Below are 13,070 nucleotides of genomic sequence, written 5' to 3' on the forward strand. Positions count from 1 at the left end.
GCATCTTGCATTGTGATCAATATGTTTTCAAATTTATATTGTTCAAGCTCACAACTGAGGCACTCATACATGGGCCAGGTGGTGTAGGGAATGGACCTTCTAGTGACAAAATGGTCTGTAGGAAAATGTGACTTTACATTTGTGAATCCACAGTTATCATACTGGAGTTTTACATATAGATATAGAAATCACTGCAGGAAAATGACTGATCAGTTGATGCGGTGCGAGGCATGCAGGCTAAAATATATCCATAGTTACATACTGCCCTGCAATGACAACATGTTCCAAAAAATGTGTTACTTGGAGGTTATGTAATTATGCAAACACTATGGAGTTTTCTCATGTGAAACATAAGATGCAGTTCAGTCAGTCTACACAGATTCTCTGTTTAATCAAGAAATGCAATAAACATAGGATGTGTGAGGTTATAAGGAGAGGTATACTCTGAGATAATAATCAGATATGTAGAACAGAAAGTGCAGAAGCAGTCATCTTTCACCCCTGGTAAGTATCATGTAGTGTACACGATGATGCATGCTCTACTCTTTTTCAAAGGAAAACAAACTAGTTTATTTACATCAGTATTGTCACAAGCACATGGGTAATTCATTCTATAATGAAATTATGATACGCATGGTATTAATACATGAATAAAATATTCATCTTTATCATAAGTCTGTAGGCCCTCTATTACATAAGCAAATAGTCCTTAACTGAAAAACATTCTGCAATACACACAAAAACATGCATGCACATATGTGTGTAGTAACGCAAGGATGACATTCCTGTTTGACACCATTTTAGTGTAAAGATAGTTCTTCTGTTCTTCATTCATATATTTTTCTATTCTTTACCATTTGAATCATAGTTGTTTGGTAGTAGTAGCTTAAGTATCATTATTTCTCTTCTTTATTTAAAACAAAAGTCTCTGCCATTACTTTTTCCAGGAGTCTATGTTAAATTTTATCCAGAAAATAAGAACAAAAATTCAAATGTTTTCTAATCACCCATCCTTTAATTGAATTCTTATTTTTTATTAGATATTGTCTTTATTTACATTTCAAATGTTATCCCCTTTCTGGTTTCCCCTCCATAAACACCCTATCCCATCCCCACTCCATTCCCCCATCTCACCAACCCACCCACTCCTGCTTCCCTGTCCTAGTATTCTCCTATACTGGGGTATCCAGCTTTCTCAGGGCTAAGTGCCTCTCCTCCTTTTGATGTCCAACAAGGCCATCCTCTGCTACATATGCAGCAGGAGCCATTGAGTCTCTCCATGTGTATTCTTTGGTTGGTAGTTTAGTCCCTGGGAGCTCTGGTAGTACTAGTTGGTTCATAAAGTTGTTCCTCCTATGTGGCTAACACTTCCTTCAGTTCCTGGTGTCCTTTCTCTAGCTCCTGCATTGAGGACCTTGTTCTCAGTACAATGGTTGGCTGAGAGCACCCACCTTTGTATTTGCTGTGGGTGACATGCTTGTAGAAGATCATGAAAAATGAGCATAAAATATATTGTGAAAAATATACACACCATGAATATTCTATTCATTCCATTATTAAATTTAACATCACTAAAGGGAGGTAAATCTTTCTGGAATAACATTACTATCTTTGGAAGATGCCACAGTTAGAGAATATGTGGAAGAGGGACTAAAATGAACTGAATCAGAAGCATTTTCAAGAAAGCCTTTCCCTTTACTGTTAGTTAATATTAAATACCATAGACAATAGCAGTATAGTACGACATAGTACTTACTCCCATCGAAGAAAATAAATTCTGTAAAGTCCCTTCCCTCTTAAGAGGACAAGAGTGGATTTAAGTGAAGCCAATGGGAGAACTCAAGATGGCCAAATAAAGCCATTCGCTCCACTCTGCACAGTCCTCACTTGATTTTATACTGATACAATTCAGGGCAAAAGGGATCAAGCTACATGACTTTGTACAATTATTATGTTACTAGAAAGACTAGAAAGGATTTCTAAAGAGATAAATAAGCATTGACAGCTTGGAGATGACCCTTGTTCATGGGATGGCCCCAGAGTCAGTGAGTCACTAACTCTTGACCCCTCTCCATTCCCCTCTGAAAGAATAGGACTGAGAGGGTCAAAACCTCGTTCACAGAAGCTTAGGGTCACAGTGTGATTTTACCTGTTGCACAGTGAGCTGTGACGGTAAAGTGGTGACTCTGCAAAAGAATTAGGCCCTTCACACACACATACAGCCACCCAGTCACTCCTGAGAGTGACTGCTATGTAACCACAGATATTTTCTCACAATTTTCTTTCCATAGCACCCTTCCGCTAGAAGACTGAAAGGAAAGGCCACTCTGTGACACTCTGATATCAATTGCACATCGGTAGTTCCTTCCAAAGTGACTTCTCAGAACTTTCTTTCTATTCAATCAGCCACCAGTTCTACCAGCCAATCAAGGCTATCCAAGGACTGATTCCATGTCATTTGACTAGCTGGAAACTCAGCAGCAAAAGAATTTCCCAGGATTTTACAGCATCATTACTGATTGGCAACTATATTTTTCTCCTGAAACAACTCCAGTTTTGATAAAGTCAGGGCTACTATGGTGCACTTAATATTGTACAGACTGGTGGAATAGAAAGAAAAGGTCCAATTGTCTAGGGGCTGGTGAGCAGGAACTTCAGGCAAGAGGAACAGGATGGAATTACTTCAAATTTTTCCTATTTATTACCTGTAACATATTTTTTGTTTTGTTTCCATAATGCAGAGTTTAAGATCAACCATCTGTGTGTTTGTGTGTGTGTGTGTGTGTGTGCTCTCCCACATTCATGCATGCATGTATGTGTAACATATTTTTGTTTTCTTTCCATAATGCAGAGTTTAAGATAAAGCATGTGTGTGTGTGTGTGTGTGTGTGTGTGTGTGTGTGCATGTGTAAGCATGTTTCTCAATAAGTGCAATGAATGTCTTAGAGTTATATGGTTTCATATATTTATAGATATTTATTTTGTTTCAATTTTTCATTTTTATGTAAGTCATAGAATTTATCTGTTTGCTTCTAAAAGCCATGAAGATATTAAGAAGGAAAAAAGGGAAAAAAGAGAAAGGAAAAGAAGAAGAAAAAATACCTGTAATAATAACAGTTTTTCAATATATAGAAACATGGAAAGGGCAGTGAGAAACTTCCCAGGAAGGGAACTATTGAGTTATATTTAAGGTTGTGTTTGTATAATGTCACACTACATCATTCAAGTCTCCAAAACAACTGTGAGAATCTTCCTAGTGCCATCTGTAAGTGTTTTGTATTCATATAGGCTATTTTCAAAGAAGGAAATTGTAATTAATAACATTATTCGGAGGATCTATATCTTCTTAAATTCCATAGAGTATGTTTTGGGTAAATTATCAAGTCTGTTTCATTGGTCATTGTAAACGCAATCAGTGGATTGGGTGATAATGGTCAATGAGATTTTTTCTCCTTACTAGTATGTCAGGCTACTAAACACCTCCCATTTTTGTCTCTTCATCTATAAAATTAAAATAATGATTGTAAATCTTGTGTAGTACTGTAATAAATATAATCCATATATATCCAAGCATCTTTCTGTAAGATGTATTGAGATTCTTAGCCTATTGTTTTAGTATAAATTTTTCCTCTTGCTCCCAGTATCTTAGTTTTCTCTCCCTTAATGTACTGTTTACATCACCAGTGTATGGAATTTTTATCCAACTGATGAAGCTCAGAGATGGCCAGTACAATGGATTCTGAGGCAGGGTAGGAGAATCAAATGGGCTGTCAGACTATAGGCTATTCCCTCAGTTTATGCCTAGTAATGGTGTAGAAGAGCCAGTTAATCTCTTAATTGTTTGCTGAGTCTAGTTATACGGGCTGTCTACATCAATTTTGACTAACACATTGATGTTAGATCTATGTTGTTTGGGTTTTAGCATTATGCATATTTGGACCCAGTGGTACTATATTAAGAGATGGATAAAGTGAAGTTGCTGTATTCACACTTATGTTGTGTTTTCTAAATTTTAAACACATGTTGATGAATATAACTCAACTAATTGCAGTGAATGACCTTTGGTTAGAAGATTTTTTTCAGCTTACTGCTTTTATACATAAACTTAAACATTTCTGGTTTAGAAAGACATATGTGATCATCTGGCTTAAATTTCTACTGGATTAGAAAGGTTCTCAAACGTATCCCAGAAAGGGTGACAGTTAGCTATCCAGTATATACTTTTTATCATTCATATACTTTCTATTAGGATATATTACAGAGAGGTTTTCCTTTTTACAGAGGAAGTTTGTACTTTTTTATGCATGTACTCAATAGGTGTTTCTATATCCAATGAGCAGATTCTCCTCTTCACATTACATTCAACAGAACACCCAAATACACTCAGCCTGACTTCCTTTCTCTAAAATCCCAGACCTACTAAGTATGTATGTGTCCCAGAAAGTCTAGGTTTCACAGCTGGTTCTCTTGACCACTGGCTAAACATCCTACTTGTTAAAATGCTCAAGGCTGCTATTAAGCTGAAATTTGCTGCTCTGAAGAATCCACCCTTTGGTCTCAGTTCTGCTCCCCTGAGACACAAATAATAAGTTTAATCCTTCTTCCACAAGACAGCACTTCAAATATTTGAAGATGGCTCGCCTCTGTCTGTGAAATCCTCCCTTCCCCAGGCTAAACATCCTCATTTCTTTCCACTGACCCTCATAACTCATGGCTCCAAGCCTCTTCATCATCCTGGCCCTACTTCCCAAGAGAGTGTTTCAATTTGTCAAAATTTTAAAGCACATGTTCAAAACAGAATATAAAGGCATACCTGATCACAAAATTATGGATAAAAATGACCGACTAACCTAGCTTATTTTGGCCACCATTCTTAATTAATGGACATAATAACATGAGTAATTATTTCAAAAGGCAAGAAAACTCTGAATATTGCCCTAATCCTCTATGGCAAATTGAGGGTTTTAACTTTTAAAAAATGTTGTTTTTTGATAAACCACTGATGTCTAACCTAAGTTCACATATGATAGTTTCTTAGGTCTAATCACAAGATTTTTCTACTACTCTACCTAAATACCATCAAGTTAGATTTATTGGTACTTTTACTGTCTACCACTCTGCTTTTGAAAATTGCATTTAATTTTGAATACTATGGAAAGGCAAGAAATAAACTAATTTAATATACTCCTTTAACTTTTCTTAAACATATAAAATGTGAAGTATTTTCCTTTCATCTATAATATTATAACCAATATAACTCTATTTATACTTTTAACCAAATAAAATAATGTGCTCAGCACCCATATGTCTTTTATGAGAATCTTCCTAGAAGTATTCTTGTTTATTTCTTAATTGGAATTAGTGAAGGGGCAGTAAAACTAAAAATAAAACATCTGTTTCCTCCTTTAGATGAATTCACATGTATGTCTGTATGCGTGCTCATTTCTGTCATTCTTTTTAATCCAGATATTTATTTTCCTAATATTCACTAATTCTGTTAATCAAACATTTTACTAAATATTGAATTGTACTGAGCTTATCATTAGAAACATCTCCAGACCCATCTTTAATAGGTGGCTTGATATAATGTTCACATGGATTAATTTTCCTTCTTATATATGTTATCAACAATGATTTTTATTTGTGCACTATCCCTAATCTTTGATTGTATGTATTGCTTATTTTTGTTTTATTTTGTTTTTTGTTCATTTGTTTCTTGATTCAAGGTCTCATGCATCCCAAGGTGGCCATGAACTTGCTTTGTAGCAGATAATGGCTATGGATTTCTGCAATTTGTACTATGTATCACAGTTTATCATTGGAAATGGAACACCAGTAAAATAAACTTACAGAAGAAAAACATCCAATCTCTCCTTAGCATCAGTAATTTACCTATGCATTTTAATACTCAATTTGCTTTTGAGAATCAGAACTATCAGTTTCCTGTTGTATTTTTAACAACAACCTGTGCAAAATTAAATTATCTACTCACTTCAGGATACACTTTTTTTTTAAAGAACATAAAAACAATTTATCGGTCTAAATTAGGACTGCATCTAGCCTTTCCTCACTGTGCCCATTGTTCTGATATAGAACTCTACTGCCAGATAGTATGTGCCCAGAACTATATAGTAATCCATCCTGCAAGCACAGGACACAAAACAAAACCATACATCCCAATAAATGAATCAGATAAACATGATTGAATCTCTCCTACATGTAAGATATCACTTAGACTATGGCAAGGTTTTTCCCCCTTGCTACAACCAATAAGCTTTGAGATGCCAGTGTTTCTTTTGACCTGTTTTTATGAATAAAGAATGAATGCTATAACCCTCCAAATGCCAGCTGCATTGCTCACCTTTATTCTCCTATCATGGGTAATAGGAACATCAAAGGATATATGCAGCATTTACCTATATTTTGCAGATATAAATGCAGGCACACACAGATTCTGCAGCTGAGTGTAGGAGATATGCCCATTGTAACAGATCAAGAAGGACACAAAAATGGGCAGAACTCACGTGATGTCAAGGCCTGGAGATTCTTCTCTACCCTGAGTTTAAAAGTGGAAACAATTGGTATCCTCTGAGCTTTTATTTCTTCAGCTAAACAAGTGAAATGTCTGCCCTTGTCATCTATATGCAGAAGTGCCTTTAGGTTTAAAATTCACAGGGAAGGATGGACTTTTTTTTTTTTTGCAGTCCCAGTGGCAATTTTCTCACATGGACCTTTCAGCATGTTTGCATGGCCTCTAAAAACTGTGCTGAGCTTCTAAGAAAGACTGTATTCATGGCTAAGCTCGTCTTCTAGCTTTGTTTCTCTAATTTGAAAACAGGCAAAATTAACTAAGAGTCAGTGCAGCATTTGCAGAGTGAAAGCAGAGGAATGATGAGTTTAAAGCAACCTCATGTTATATCTCAAAACACTGTCCCAGAAACAATAAAACAGAACAAAACCAAACTATGAAAACAAACATAAAATAATATGTAGAGTTTATTTACTTCTGGAACAAATGCATTCACGTTTACTTTATACTGCTAACCACTTAGCATGGGATCCTATCTTCCCAAAAAGAAGCCATGCTCTATGATTTTGCTACAAGGGCTGCATCATAGCAATTTATAAATCCATCATCTATTAAGGTTGCCTATTCTGTGAACTTAGTATAACAATTAGCATAAATGTTAGCTTATATTCTAAAAACAAAGAAAGTGATAGAATAATTTATCTTGCTACTTTGCTTGACTTGATGACAAGTAGGGTTTGCCAATCAAAACCATATTTTTTTCAAATTCTAAATGTTTCACTTGAATTGATTTTTGATTTAAATTGGTAGTAAGTAACTCCATGAGTGCCAAGCCTGAAAGGCTATCATGAAAATTATTGAAATTTCTCTCATAGTTACTGACCATAGATGTTTATTACACTGAAATAAAACAGGAGAGCCACCTGAAGAAAGTGAAATGGGATTTTTAATTTATCTGATACAGTTAATTAACTTGTCAATTAAAAACAAAAGGACAATTAGCACTGAGCACATTGGTTCTGATGGTGAACAAAACAGTTGAAAATGTACCTTGATCTCTGGTAGGAAATTCACTTAATTTCAAACATGGTTTCTATAGATAGAGAAAGAATAACACCCACTTGTGTCCAGGCTTTCACAAGAATGCTTTCTTGACAAACAAAGGGTACAGATGAGTCGTGGTTAGAAAAAGAAGTTGGCTAATGTTTTGAAGAAACAGCCCTCCTTTGGCCATTGTATTGCTTTAAACTTACAGAGAACAATAACCAAAGCTATTTGGTAGGACTTCCTGTTTTGTATTTTTTTTCCTATTGTCACTGTGACAAAAATATTTCAGGTAGTGCAAATGATTTAAGAATAAGATATAACGTTTAATTGACATGAAGTTTCCCATATATGTTAGATCCCATAATTCTCTATCATCCAAGTTCATCTTATCAATTCTATCCAGAGAAATTAAATCACATTATATTAAGAGAACTAAATACTTTCTTCATTCAGTACTATGACTGCCCATTTTAAAATGCAATATTCTAGGTTATCTTTAGCATTCACTGTTGGTTGCTTAATACAATAACTATGTACTGACAATAGTTTATGAGCTCCCCTTAAGGGCTTCTTTCAATCTGTGCATTTACACACCCACCCTGGCATTTCAGTCAGGCAAATAACCCTAGTTTTCTGAGAAAACAAACAACAAAAGAACTGAAAAACCATCTTATGAGAGATAAAGAGGGATACTTTTTCTCTAAATGTGATAACTCTTACTATTTGCAATGCCGGCTGTGTATATCAATTTTCCTAATAGTAATAATATCACTTGATTCGCCAAGTCCTTACTAGGCAAAGTGAATATTTGACATTCATATTTCTTCCTGACAATTCAGGGTCTGATTGTTGAGCTTTAGAAGCAAAGGGTAGATAGTTTATCTCTAATGGAAAAAAAAAGTAACTACTCTGTGTCACCTAAAGAAGCTTTTAGGATTGTCTGAGGTAAGTCAAGCTTGTAGTGGGTGTGATTCTTTTCTTTAACAATAATTTCCTAATTGTTAATTCATAAATCTTTGGGGGTCAGAAGCAGGTCTAGAACACATGACTGACAAGGTTACATAAAGGCAGAATTCAGAGTCTGTAGCTGTTGAACATATGGGATCCATGTTTTTTTTTCTTCTACTTGACATATGGTATTTTCTTTTTGACCATCTATATAAATTTATATAAATTCAGTTCTGTAATCTTGGTACTGAGTGAACTCTTTCCTGCTAAAGGTATTGTACAGTTCATATTGTATAATCCCAGCCATCTGAGAAGTTTCTCTAAGCTTCAAAACCAAAAAAAAATGTCAGTCAGTAAATACTGTTAGCTTCGCAGGCCAGGCTGTATGGACGACTATTACACTCTGGCATATCACAGACCATACTTACATAAACAGACACGGTGGGTTCAGGTTTCATCAGTAGATGGATTGTTGACCTGCCTTAGTTAGCTTAACATGTACTAGGTGATTTGCACATTGCTGTAAAGAATGGAAAGGTTTAGTTTGGTTTACATATTAAGGGAGCAAATACATTGTGAGATATTTCTCAGGCAGTGGATGACATCACATCCCCACATTGTATCAGTGTCTCAAGTAGGCAAGAGATAAATTCTCATTCTTTGTTAATTTTCTCTTTTTGATGCAATCAAAGACCTCAGCCCACTAATCAGTACCACTGATATCAATGGTAGATCTTTGCACCTCAAATAACCTAATTTTTAATTCTTTACAGACATGTCCAGAGTCTTGTCACTTCAATGATTCTAGATAATGTTATCTTGTGAATCATTACCTCCAGGAATGTATTATAGTATAAATGTACATACACATACACACACACACACACACACATACACACCCATGCACACTATGAATCCAAATTTATGTGCTGTATAAGTATTTATATAGCACCATGTGTATACCCAGTGTACAATATTCCATCATTGATCAATAAAATGGTCTTAGCAGAAAATCATACATATTCACACTAAGTTGGATATATTAAAGGTTCAATCTATTGCAAATTGTTTTGAGAAAGGTTTGCCACCAAAATTACATAACATGAGAATTCTCAGAGATTGTTTTATTATAAGAAAGGGATTGTCACCCATACTCTTTTGAAAAACGTGTTTGAAACATTGAAAACTGACATTAAGAATTCCATGAGAGAAAAAGTGAGCACACATAGTCTAGGGCTGCAAAGTTCACCTTGTAATAATAGAACAATAACCTTAGCAGTCAGGTTATGAACCGAGGCACCTACTTCTTTGATCCAAAATACCATTTAAAAGATTGCATGGCCTATAACCCTCACCTGAAATAGGATGCTGGTGACACATTTATAAAACTTTTTAAAACTCTAGAAGATGTTGTAAGTTAAGTTTGTATTGTAACCTTTCTTTTTTACTGCTTTGGCCTTAACTAATCTCAAGGTCCTGGAAACATATGATTGCCTTTCAAGTCACTGACCAGCATACACTTTACACAGTGAATATTTCCACCCCAAGTTCTATGAGTAAATAAATACCAGAGTTTTGCTAGTGAGATAATTTTTATTGAGCTAGAACATTTTCTTGATCCTAGAACAATGTAAGCTTTTACAAATGTAACTTTTACAAAAGGCAAAAGATATATAAATACTTAGTTTGGTTTTATAAATCAATAGCAAATAAAATGTCTTTGGGTTTTGCCCTCATTACCATAGGCAGATAAGCAATCAGATGTGAAAGGACAGCATTTACCATGAAATTACACACGGAGTATGAATTAAGCAGCTCTAGAAAAGAGAGAAGAAATTTAAAGGTGATTTTTATATCAAATTATTCAATTTTTAAAGCCCACAATTATGAACAAATAAAAAATGTTTCACAGTTAAAGTAGATTCCACTCAGTAGTGGACTGTGCTTGAGCCCTTTTAGCAGGTGCTAAGCTCTTCAAATTCCAGTTACACACCTAGCATATTCTCAGCACCAACTATGCTATCTTTCTTACTCACCTATAAATCATTATAGAAGTAGTATCCATAGAATTTACCTTAGAAGTAAAGTATATAAACCCTGTCTATATTGTGGCGCCTTTGGTAACTACATGGTATAATCAGATGGAAATGTTATAATTTGAAGGAAAATTATTATAATTTGAAGATGAATAGTAAAGATACTCATGTGGTTTAATATCAGTAGACATTATATATCACAAACAAAATTAGGCAAAATAATCGTTTTAGTGGTTCAAGCATTTTACATTTCTATGAGAACAGGTATGATTGGCTAATCTCATGATTCTCTGATTTCAGATAATATTATTGTAGGGTGTTTATATGGAAGGGCAAATTTCTATAACATTTGGGCACATGCAAAGCAAATCTATGACTCACAGCAGCAAGAGCAAGATTATACTCAGCCTACAGAAAACAGGAAACCAAAAGAAACAAAATAGGAAACTAAAAAACAACAGGAGGCAACATGCAGTACTAATAAGCAGGAGAGTCTAGATTCTGCTGGCATCATGGAAGTCTTGCATACTGAAGGAGTTGTTGAGGAAAAGGTTCTGACAGTTGATTTTATATCCTCTATAACATACTTCATGATTAATAAGGGAAATGAAATTTGCATAGTATTAGCAGAAATTCCTCAAATTGGGAACTGTGTGCTGTTACAGCAACTTCAGACTAGATCATGGTAACACCTGTCAGACAGCATTCTATATGAGATGAAGATATTTGAGGATTTATTATTATTATTATTATTATTATTATTATTATTATTATTACTTTTATTTTTTTACAGTCCAGTTGTTGTCCCCCTCCCTGTCCACTCTCCCACAGTTCCTCATTCCATTCCTCGTTCCCTGTCTCCAAGTGGCTGTTCTTTCCCCTTGTCAGGCCTCTCTACTCCCTGAGGCCTCAAGTCTCTCAAGGGTTAGGCCCTTCCTCTCCCACTGAGGCCAGACCTTGTCTTCCTCTGCTGCATATGTGTTGGGGGGCCTCAGACCAGCTCCTGTATGTTTCCTGATTAACAGCTCAGTTTCTGAGAGATCTCAGGCATCTGGGTTAGTTGAGATTGCTACTCTTCTTGTGGAGTTGCCTATTGGAGTTTTAATGGAAATATTATGCTTTGACTTTGTCTGTTACTGATTTCAATGCTTAGGTGTGTGTATTTCCCTTTAAAACATACTGCAGCAAACGAAATGGATTCCTGAAGCTAAGAGGCAGAGACAATACAGATACAACTCTATAAACTGGGGAAATATAAGGAGTTGGGCTTCTCTAGAGACATCCACAGAGCTTTAATCATGAGAGAGGATGAGAGATTCTGGTAGGAGAAATAATGAATATCCATGAAATAAGTGGACCATATAATTTATCTTGTAAACTTTGACTTTTGGGAAAAAGAAGTACTATTAATAATTCTGTCATGACATTTGAGAATACAGATATTGTGCAAGGAAAACAGGAAAATATGGTTATGCTACTAGTGTGCAGATTTTAAAGAATATGTAGAGTTTGGGGAAAATTATATGTAAATCAAAGAATGTCTTTACAACTAAAGAAATGGTGTATGTATAATGATTAGGAAACAGATTTTTGTCATGGCCAGTTTTGAAATAAAGCAGAATGAATGGGAAGATACTAATTTTATTTGATTTTGAATATCATTCTAAGGAATTTGGAAGTGAGAGGGAGAGTGATTCAAAGTTTCAGAATACTGTCACAATAGGATAAATTCTTTGTTGTATTAAAACAAAATGATGTTACTATTCCCATAGGTAGAAAAAATGGTTTGAGGAACAGGTTTATATAGAGGTAAACTTCTTTATCTTCAAGTTTGCTCCTGCACATTAAAAACAATCATCGGTTTGGAGGTTATAAAAATAGAATTCAGTTCATCTAAATAATTATACCATTTATTGTACCCAATACTGTATTTTTTTTTTGGAGAAGCAGAGATTTGAATTAGATCATTACTAAATCCTTAAAAAAGAGAATGTATCCCCTTCCTTAGGCCACTATTCTTTTGTACACTGTTCTGGACAGTGTTTATGAAGTTGCAGTCTCAACCTGTGCATTGGCACTGTTCCCTTTTCCTTAAGTCCTGTCCTGCCATCTTGCTCCTTTCAGACCTTTGCTCTTCTCTGAAGCTCTAAATGCACCCTATATGCACACTCTACTTGGTGAAGCTCATGAATGCTGCTGCAATCACATTCTGTATCTCAGGATTGATTATCTTACTCTTAATTAAAATGCTCTTCATGAGTTTCTTTTTTATTTCTGTTGAGTTTTTTGTTTTGGTTTATTTTGTTGTATTTTATTTTTATTGCTATTTTTTCCATTTCTTTTCTTTTGTAGTTTGCATTCCTTTATTTATTTATTTATTTATTTATTTATTTATTTATTTATTCATTTTACATCCTAATTGGTTCCCCCTCTCTTCCCAGTCCTGTCTCTCTCAGGGCCCCTTCCTCTATCCCTCACTCCACTTCATCTGTGATAAGTGTGAGGTACTC

This window comes from Apodemus sylvaticus, chromosome 2 (genome assembly GCF_947179515.1).
Source record: "Apodemus sylvaticus chromosome 2, mApoSyl1.1, whole genome shotgun sequence".
In the NCBI taxonomy this organism is placed as follows: Eukaryota; Metazoa; Chordata; class Mammalia; order Rodentia; family Muridae; genus Apodemus; species Apodemus sylvaticus.